Source organism: Procambarus clarkii, chromosome 14 (assembly GCF_040958095.1).
Source record: "Procambarus clarkii isolate CNS0578487 chromosome 14, FALCON_Pclarkii_2.0, whole genome shotgun sequence".
NCBI classification, from domain to species: Eukaryota; Metazoa; Arthropoda; class Malacostraca; order Decapoda; family Cambaridae; genus Procambarus; species Procambarus clarkii.
The window spans coordinates 44,017,730-44,027,285 of record NC_091163.1 but is presented as its reverse complement, the minus strand read 5'-3'; the positions used below and the strand labels follow the sequence as shown (position 1 = coordinate 44,027,285).

The 9,556-nt window shown below is 44.3% G+C and overlaps 2 long non-coding RNA genes across 2 annotated transcripts; both read right to left on the bottom strand.

The window, feature by feature from the left end:
• Positions 1-420: 420 nt before the first annotated feature.
• LOC138364620 (uncharacterized) lies at positions 421-8,586 on the bottom strand. Its single transcript, XR_011228485.1, has 3 exons — positions 8,396-8,586; positions 1,912-2,113; positions 421-1,410 (listed from the first exon to the last, which is right to left on the bottom strand). It is a non-coding gene; the product is annotated as an uncharacterized lncRNA (long non-coding RNA).
• Positions 2,968-8,090, bottom strand: LOC138364621 (uncharacterized). Its single transcript, XR_011228486.1, has 2 exons — positions 7,815-8,090; positions 2,968-7,621 (listed from the first exon to the last, which is right to left on the bottom strand). It is a non-coding gene; the product is annotated as an uncharacterized lncRNA (long non-coding RNA).
• Positions 8,587-9,556: the final 970 nt, after the last annotated feature.

Here is a 9,556-nt window from a genome sequence, read left to right as displayed (position 1 = left end):
CTCCTCAGTGGTCCCCTACGACACATCAGAAGGCGGTGCAGATGATGAGGGATTCACGGTGCAAATGAGTAAAAGTCCACGCCGTAAGCAGTTGAGAAGGGCACGATCAAACCCACCAAATTCGGCTGCTGCCAGACATGTACGGCTAGATTTTCCTCTGGGAACCACAGTAGAGGGAAAAGTGAAGTGGTTTTGTGAAGCTTCTGGTGCACACTATGATAAGGTCATTAAGTTACCTAGAGATGAAAGTGACTATGTCTTCGTTACAAACAACAGTGCTTTTGTAAATGTGTTGCTAAACACAGAGTATGCAGCATTAAGATGAAAAATGCAGCACCTAGGCGTCCAAAAGTAAGCATTGTCATATTCAATGTTAATAAACTCATTTTTCTGACCAGGGGGAGAAAGATACTGGCAGTATGGGGCGTTAAAGTTTATTGAAGATTAAATTCTGCAGAACATGTAAATGTATAAAGTTCAAATATAAAGTAAGTAATTATATAAAGTTTATATTAAACACGGTTTATATTATAGGCTTATAACAAAGTTGATATTATTAAACTTAATATTGAACATGTAAATATATAAAGTTTCAAAATATATAATTTAAGGACTATATAACGTTTATATTAAAATATATAAAGTAAATATATAAAGTAAGAATTAACAGTAACAATTCCAAGTCCGAGGACTAGATTTAACTTAAAAGGTACACCCGTAGTAAGTATGAGACCTTAGCCTATAGTGACATGGAAACTAATTCGGCAGAAACCTAAAGGTTAACTGGTACTAGAATTAAGGCCGAGTGCAAATGTGTAGTAATTATATAACACTAGGATATAACAGGCAGGACACAAAGAATAACTAATAAGTGAGAGACCACATAACACGTAATGTACCCGGCCAAGAGGCCGTAAAAGACCTAATGGATAAGGAGAAGGGGGTGTGACTACAAGTAGGGCTTACTAGCACCTAGACTGGGCAAAGTATTAGCTGCGGACAGCGGGACACTTGGGGACCGGCGCTGCACCCCCACCGCAGGCCAGCGGCCGGACCCCCCCCCGAAGGGCGAGTGCCAGCTGGCCGCGTGAGGCACTCAATGTAGCAGAGCAACAACGTCCCATCTGACGTACGATGTGGGCACTACTCTTCCGCCTGCCGTTTGCCATTATTTCCGATGTGGCGAGCCTGTCCCGAGACAGCTGGGTGCGGGGCGTAGTCATCTGAAGTCAAGCCTAGCGCCGAGAGGGCAGCGCGTAGGATCCTGGAGAAATCTCGCCTGGTGACAGGAGCGCTTGTAGGATCTGTGCTTGTAGGATCCGAAGAGTGTTGATTCCTGACCATGTAAGCGATACCTGGTCCAGTCGGAGCGTGCGTCGATTTTTTGTCGCGTAGCTCACCTCCCCCGGGCTGAAAGATATAAAGCAGTAAGGGTGGGCAGAAGCGGCGTGCAGTGTTATCGAGACAGGCAAGAGCACAGACGAGAGGGAAAACCTTAGCTGAATCAATACGGAGACGAAAAACGGGGGAGGGAGCCCGGCAGCAGGAATTAAGAGAAACCTTAATTAACAATCCTGGATGAATAAAGAGCATCCGAATAATTATACTGTAGCAATGAAGGGGGGCTAACAAATCTAAGAATCTTCCAGCAAACGGAAGGGGGAAGTACCTTTGCTAAGAGCAAAGGTGGGAGAAAACCGGTAGAACAGCAAGGAGGCACAAAGCAACTATAACAGGGTAAGACGAAACACTATAAATCTTGAATATAAACAATACATATACCAAGAAAGGGTATAACAACTAAGCAACATATACATAAACAATAAAATGGAATAAGAACCAATTCTTAAAGCCAAATCTATAACATGCTTGTGTCCTAATCGGATGTAGAATGTGAGCGGGGAACATTACCCTTGGTCTCTATCCCATCTCTGCCTCCAGACGGGTGATTGGGCTGGATAGAAGCCAAGGAGTCTGCCTTGAGTGGCCGCTGAGTGTAGTCTTGTGTTGTCAATGAGCGTCTGCGAGCCGCAGCTAGTACGCCGTGAACTTCGGCAACATCTTTAGAACAGGAGCAAAGTGAAATCGACGGCAGGGAGCTGCCATTCAGTAACTGTAATAAGGATAATAATAAGAATACAATGTCGTAAATAATCGTACAATGAAGAATACAATGTAATATCGTAAATAACAGATGACGGCAAGTGCCGCAGAATGGAAGAAATTAAGAAAGCAACGCCAAACCATAATAATTTATATTTTAATAAAATAATACTGGAATGACAGTAACGGTACGGAGTAATATTAATACTGCCATATAGCCCAGCAAATAAAGAGAAGATAATAGTATTAACGTAGGCCCTGGGCGGCTGCATCCCGGCACCGCTGCGTGCGTTGATGGTGATCAGAGGAATATCCGGCTCGCGTTCTCTTCCTCGCCGCAGTAGGGTGTGAAGGGGGGGGGGGTTCCGGCTTGTCGTGGCTGCGAATAAAGGGAACAGAAGAAACCGGCATTGAGCGCCAAGCGGGCAGAGCGCAGTGGAAGGAATAGCGGTTGGAGGTAAGGGGCCCCTAACCTAATGATAGATGAGGTAAAATTAAATAGAATACTATTACGTAGTAGGAAACAACAAAGGCGAAGGAACAAGAAGAGTAAAATAGCCCAGAAGGCCGGATGGCCAAAGAACGTTAGCGACCTATGGCCAACCACTGCGCTGGCCAACCACAAGCTGGCCGACGTCATGCTAACTGACTGGCTTGAGCTTGCCGAAAGGAAGGCCGAATGGCCAGTTTTTTGCATGACACCGTGCGCGAGGCCAGCTAAACTTCTCGGTAGCGTCCAAATGTAACTTAATGTACTGTCGATACGATGAAGAATGGGTGGTCAGATAATGCACAAATTCAGAATAGAATATATAATGAGGGAAACGAGTGTAATAGGACGAAATAACCGGAGGAGAAAAAAAATTGTGGGGGGGGGGGGCCACCCGAATGCACTGCAACTAGCGTACCCTAGCTGAAAATAACTTAAAGGCACAGAGGCAAAGCAATAGATTAATACAAATCCTAATTGATAGTCCCTTAATAACAAATTGAACGTGAAACTTAAACAAAGAGTAAATTGCGGGAGAAAAATTTTTCCGTAATAAATACAAATCAAATTGCGAGTCCAACAATAACAAAATTAACAGACACGCAGACGTAGGAGGAACCGATAAGCCGCGGCTCGCGCACCGCTAGCCATACCTAAACATACCTAGACAGGAAGGGGAGAAGCATAAAGGTAGCCCAGCAAAAGACTAGTAATTAGTAACTCTGCAAATAGCACATCCTGGCTGACTTAATAATTTACTTAGTAACTCTGCAAATAGCACATCCTGGCTGACTTCTTAATAATTTACTTAGTAACTCTGCAAATAGCACATCCTGGCTGACTTCTTAATAATTTACTTAGTAACTCTGCAAATAGCACATCCTGGCTGACTTTACTTAATAATTTACTTAGTAACTCTGCAAATAGCACATCCTGGCTGACTTTACTTAATAATTTACTTAGGAACTCTGCGAATAGCACATCCTGGCTGACTTTACTTAATAATTTACTTAGTAACTCTGCAAATAGCCCATCCTGGCTGACTTTACTTAATAATTTAATTAGTAACTCTGCAAATAGCACATCCTGGCTGACTTTACGTAATGACGTAAGGCAAGGAAAATGAACAAACATACTGAACACAGCAACGCAAAATTAAACATGCGACATGAGCAAAGCATCAACTGTCGGAATAAATTAAGGTAGGCTGTTTGGGAAAGGGAATCCGTGGTAATCTGAAAGCAGGAGGCATGTTAGTGCTGAAATGTAGAACGTAATTAAGAGGAAGGGCAAGGCATGTCGCGAGATGTCTGCCAGTACAAAATAAGAAACCTTCCATATAAGCGTATAAAATCTTAATTTACATTGTCTTAGGAAGGCAAAGAACGGGATATCATTAAATATACGACGTTCCCGACGACGCTTCGACGCCGCCATCTGCTGGAGTGTACCGTGCCCCAGGCAACGTGGGGGCCACCCCCCTGTCCAGGTCACCTGAATAGGGCAAGTCATGGCACGTGAAGTCTGCAGGTACAAAATAAGGGTATACAATCGGCGTGCATATATAACCATTTTTACATTAAGAGAACGGAGGGAAAGCATAACAAATATAACCTGATAAGTAACGTGAATAAACTGCAAGAGCCAAGCGTAAATACTGTAACCACTGAGGAAACTAAACTGCAAAGCTAAGCATAAACTACTGTAACTACCGATGAAACTAGGCAAAAATGCAGGGCCAGGAGACGTGAAGCTAAAATAAGGGCCCGCGAATACTGCAAATAGCACATCCTGTCTGACTTTACTTAATAATTCTTAGGAACTCTGCAAATAGCACATCCTGGCTGACTTTACTTAATAATTTACTTAGTAACTCTGCAACTAGCACTGCCTGCCTGACTTTACTTAATAAATTACTTGGTAACTCTGCAAATAGCACATCCTGGCTGTCTTTACTTGACGTAAGGCAGGGTAAAAGTGGGCAAGCATACTGGACACAGCAACGCAAAAATAAACATGCGACATGAGCAACGCATCAACTGTCGGAGTAAATTAAGGAGGCTGATTGGGAAAGAAAGTCCGAGGTAACCTGAAACAGGAGGCATGTTAGCGCCGAGATGTAGAACATAATTATGAATAGGGCAAGGCATGGCACGTGGTATCTGCAAGTACAAAAAGGGTATACACTCGGTGTGGATATATAGCCATATTACATTAAGGGAACGGAGGAGATGCATAACAAATATAACCAAATAAGCGACGTGAATAACTGCAAGAGCCAAACGAAAGTACTGTAACTACTGAGGAAACTAGGCAAACTGTGCTATTATAACATAATTACAATTAATACAATTATAACATAAATAATTATAAATTGCAAAACAAAGTATGCTCAAAATAAAGCTGGACTATAATTCGTTAGAGAAACGGGATTAACACTTGTAAGTTTCCACAGTCGGTGGCTGTGGAAACGTTCCGGGCTACACCGGCAGATGAAACGTCTGGATAAACCAGCGGCCTGGGGGGGGGGGGGGGCCCACTGTGACTTCCGGGCTACCAGGCAGACAACACGTCTGGATAAACCAGCGGCCTGAAAGACCACATATTTATATGGCCAATGTAAATAAGATACCTGGATAACATCGCCAGCTTAACTCACCACAGGAAGAACGTCGGCTGGACATGAACCCCCGAGCGCAGACAGCGAAGACGGCAGCGGCTATGCCAACCTTCGTGGCTACATTGGGCAGACAAAACGTCTGGAGAAACCAGCGGCCTGGGGGGCCGCAGTAGATTCCGGGCTACACCGGCAGACAACACGTCTGGATAAACCCGCGGCCAGGAAGGCCGTGTATTTATATGACCAATATAAATATAATACCTGTAGAACATCGTCGGCTTAACTCATCGCAGGAAGGACGTCGGCTTAACTCATCTCAGGAAGGACGTCGGCTTAACTCATCGCAGGAAGGACGTCGGCTTAACTCATCGCAGGAAGGACGTCGGCTTAACTCATCGCAGGAAGGACGTCGGCTTAACTCATCGCAGGAAGGACGTCGGCTTAACTCATCGCAGGAAGGACGTCGGCTTAACTCATCGCAGGAAGGACGTCGGCTTAACTCATCGCAGGAAGGACGTCGGCTTAACTCATCGCAGGAAGGACGTCGGCTGGGGAGCAGCCCCTGAACGCAGTCAGCTAAGACGGCAGCGGCTGTCAACCTTCCTGGCTATGTTGGGCAGACTAAACGTCTGAATAAACCAGCGGCCTGGGAAGCAGCACTATCTTCCGGGCTACACTGAGCAGACAATACGTCTGATAACCAGCGGCCTGGGAGGCCGCAGTATATTCCGGGCTACACCGAGCAGACAATACGTCTGATAACCAGCGTCCTGGGAGGCCACACATGTCTGGATAAGCCAGCAGCCGGGAGGCTGCAGATTCTTCTGGGCTACACCGGGCAGACAAAACGACTGTAAAAACGTTTACTGGTACTGGTAAACGAAACTGGTACTGTCTAGCGTCAGTACTTAATAACTTTGACAAAGTCAAGGAAACAAGTATAAAGGTAAACAGTAAGTAGAATGACATGCACTTAGGCAATGCATAATTAGTAATAAATTGCTGATGGAACTAATCAATACGAGTCCGAGATAAACTTAAAGGGAGAGGCATGAGGCCCGAAGACAGCATCTAGGACATCCTAGCTGACTTTACTTAAAGGTGAAGCATAAGTTAAACAATTGTAAACCAGTAAAGTAAAAACATGCAGCAAGGGCAATGTAAAATGCAGGACATTTGCTGAGGAAACTAAACATAAATGCAGGGCCAGAAGAAACTTAAAGCAAGAGGCAAGGGGCCCGATCCCGACAACTATCACATCCTAGCTGACTTTACATAATAACTTAAAGGCAAAGCAGAGGTTAAACAAACGAATGTAAAACCAGCAAAGAAACTAGCAGCTTGACACTGCATAAAATTCATTAATAAATTAAGGAAACTTATGGAAAACAAGTCCATAAAAACTTAAAGCTAGAGGCCGGAGGCCTGTGAACACAGCAGCTAGCATAACCTAGCTGACTTTACATAATAACTTAAAGGCAATAGCAAAAGTTAAACAAACAAATGTAAAACCAGCTAAAGAAAACATGCAGCTTGACACTGCATAAAATTCATTAAAGGAAAGTTATGGAAAAACAAGTCCATGAAACAAAGCTAGGAGCCAGAGGCCTGAGACACTGCAGCTAGCCTAACCTAGCCGACTTTACCTAATAACTTATAGGCAAGCAAAGTTACACAAACCTAAGTGTAAAACCTGCAAAAGAAAACATGCAGCTTGACACTGCATTAAATTCAATAAAAAATAAAGGAAACTTATGGAAAACACAAGTCCAAGAAAATTTAAAGCTAGAGGCCGGAGGCCTGGGACACAGCAGCTAGCAACCTAGCTGACTTTACCTAATAACTTATAGGCAATGACCAAAAGTTAAAACAACCTAAATGTAAAACCAGCTAAAGAAACACGCAGCTTGACACTGCATAAAATTCAATAATAAAATGAGGAAACATATGGAAACAAATCCAGAAAACGAAGCTAGGGGCCAGAGGCCTGTGACACTGCAGCTAGCCTAACCTAGCTAACTTTACCTACTAACTTAAAGGCAATGACCAGAAGTTAAACAAACCTAAATTTAAATCCAGCTAAAGAAACATGCAGCTTAACACTGCATAAATTTCAGTAGTAAATTAAGGAAACTTGTGGGAAAACAAGTCCACGAAAACAAAGCTAGGGGCCAGAGGCCTGTGACACAGCAGCTTGCCTAACCTAGCTAACTTTACCTACTAACTTAAAGGCAATGACCAGAAGTTAAAACAAACCTAAATTTAAATCCAGCTAAAGAAACATGCAGCTTAACACTGCATAAATTTCAGTAGTAAATTAAGGAAACTTGTGGGAAAACAGGTCCATGAAAACAAAGCTAGGGGCCAGAGGCCTGACACAGCAGCTAGCCTAACCTAGCTGACTTTCCCTAATAACTTAAAGGCAATAAGCTAAAGTTAAATAAAACTAAATGTACAACCTGCAAAAGAAACAGGGAGCTTGACACTGCAATAAATTCGTTAATAAGTTAAGGAAACTTATGGAAAAACTAGTCCATTAAACTTAAAGCTGGTGGCCAGAGGCCTGTGACTCGGCAGCTAGCCTAACCTAGCTGACTTTACCTAATAACTTATAGGCAATAAGCAAAAGTTAAAACAGACCTGAATGAAAAGCCTGCAAAAGAAACATGCAGCTTGCCACCATTAAATTCATTAATAAATTAAGGAACTTATGAAAATACAAATCCATGAAAATTAAAGCTAGGGGCGAAAGCAAAGGTAAAATTACAGTAAATATTGTAGCGTGAGGAAACACACCCTGACTAACAGTCAGACTGTAAGGAAGGACATATAAAGAACGTAAATAATAAATAACGGCATAACAGAAGTCGCCCCACAGCATACCTCACGTCGACTGGGTGGGGAGCTTAAGGACAGGGCTGAGCAGATGGGGAAGGAGAGGGTAGGGTGGACAGGCCTCCTCCCGAGTGTGGTTCAAATAACAGCCACCTACTGGAGAAAAACCCAGTGCCCCATAACACCGAGGGTCACCTTCCCCTTTAGGACCACTGCACCTGCATTTGGTCACCAACGCTGAACCAACAGGCGTGCTTCAGGGCGCGCGCGCCAACAAAGAGACAAACACTGGTCTGACGCGCCAACACAAACACTGGTCCCGCGCGCCAACAAAACACAAAAACTACCTTAAATGTTGAGAAGGGCAGGACGCCCCTAACGGGTCACTCCGAGTCGTTGTCGCGAGGAACTGTTGTAGGGTCCATGCTGTGAGAACAGTTGAGCGGGCTAAACTTCTGTGTTTACGACTCGCTGAGCAGCAGTGAGTTTTGCGAGGGCAGCGGCGAGGGCAGGCGGAGTGAGGCAGAGCCCTGAACTGAACTGAATAATACAGAAGAAGATGCCCATTGGGGCGAGCCTTGAAGTGGGGACAGCTGAAGGGTAGTCGGTGAGAGGAAATGCTGAAGTTGAAGAAAAAGTGCCAGGGCTAAACCCAGCTGCGTGGCAATACATCGATGCTGCAAACAACCCAACAACTGGCTAGGCTTGGAGGCGGGTCTGGAAGGCGGCGGTGGCAGAGCTTCAGCATTCAAGGTGGAAACAATCAGTCTTCATGTGGTGTCTTCTTCTTCTTCAATTAGGTGTTTCTTCTTTCTTCTTGCTTCGAGTAATCATTTGATGTTTGTAATCGGCGTAGTCTGGTGGGAAAAGGTCCTTTGACAATGTGGTTTCGTCGCATTCAACGAAGATTACTTCGTTCCTTAGTATGTACTTTGAGTTTGGATCATTCAGCAGGCATTCCGCATACCTTGTGTTGAGTATTTTGCTGGAGAGGCGTCTGTATTCGGGAGTTCCAAGTGTAAGTTGTTCACGTTGATCATATAGTGCGGAGACTCTTGGAGACTCCTGTGTTGCTGGAGATGGTGATTGTGCTTCAACGTCAATCGAGGCAGTAGAGTCATCATCGGAAAACAAGTGTTGGTTTTCAGAAGCATCAGGTGTAGGTACCTGTGAAGCTGGTGTAGTCTCGGGTGCGGCTGGTGTATTTTCTGGTGGAGCTGGTGAAGTTGGTGCAGTCTCAGGTACCACTGGAGAAGTAGATGGTTCGTCTGGAGTAGTAGCAGTGTGCAAGGATGTTGCAGAGTCTGTAGCAGGTTGCACAGGGTGGGCGTCAGCAGACAGGATATCTGCCAATGCATTTGAAGAGATGGTGATGTTGATGTTAGAGGCAGAAGTGGTATTTGTTGCTGAAGTCGTATTGGTGTTGGCTGAGGCTGTTGTTGTGAAGAGCTCGTCACGAACAGTAAATGTTGGTAAACCGTTGTCAGCGTACAAAATGTTCAGAATTC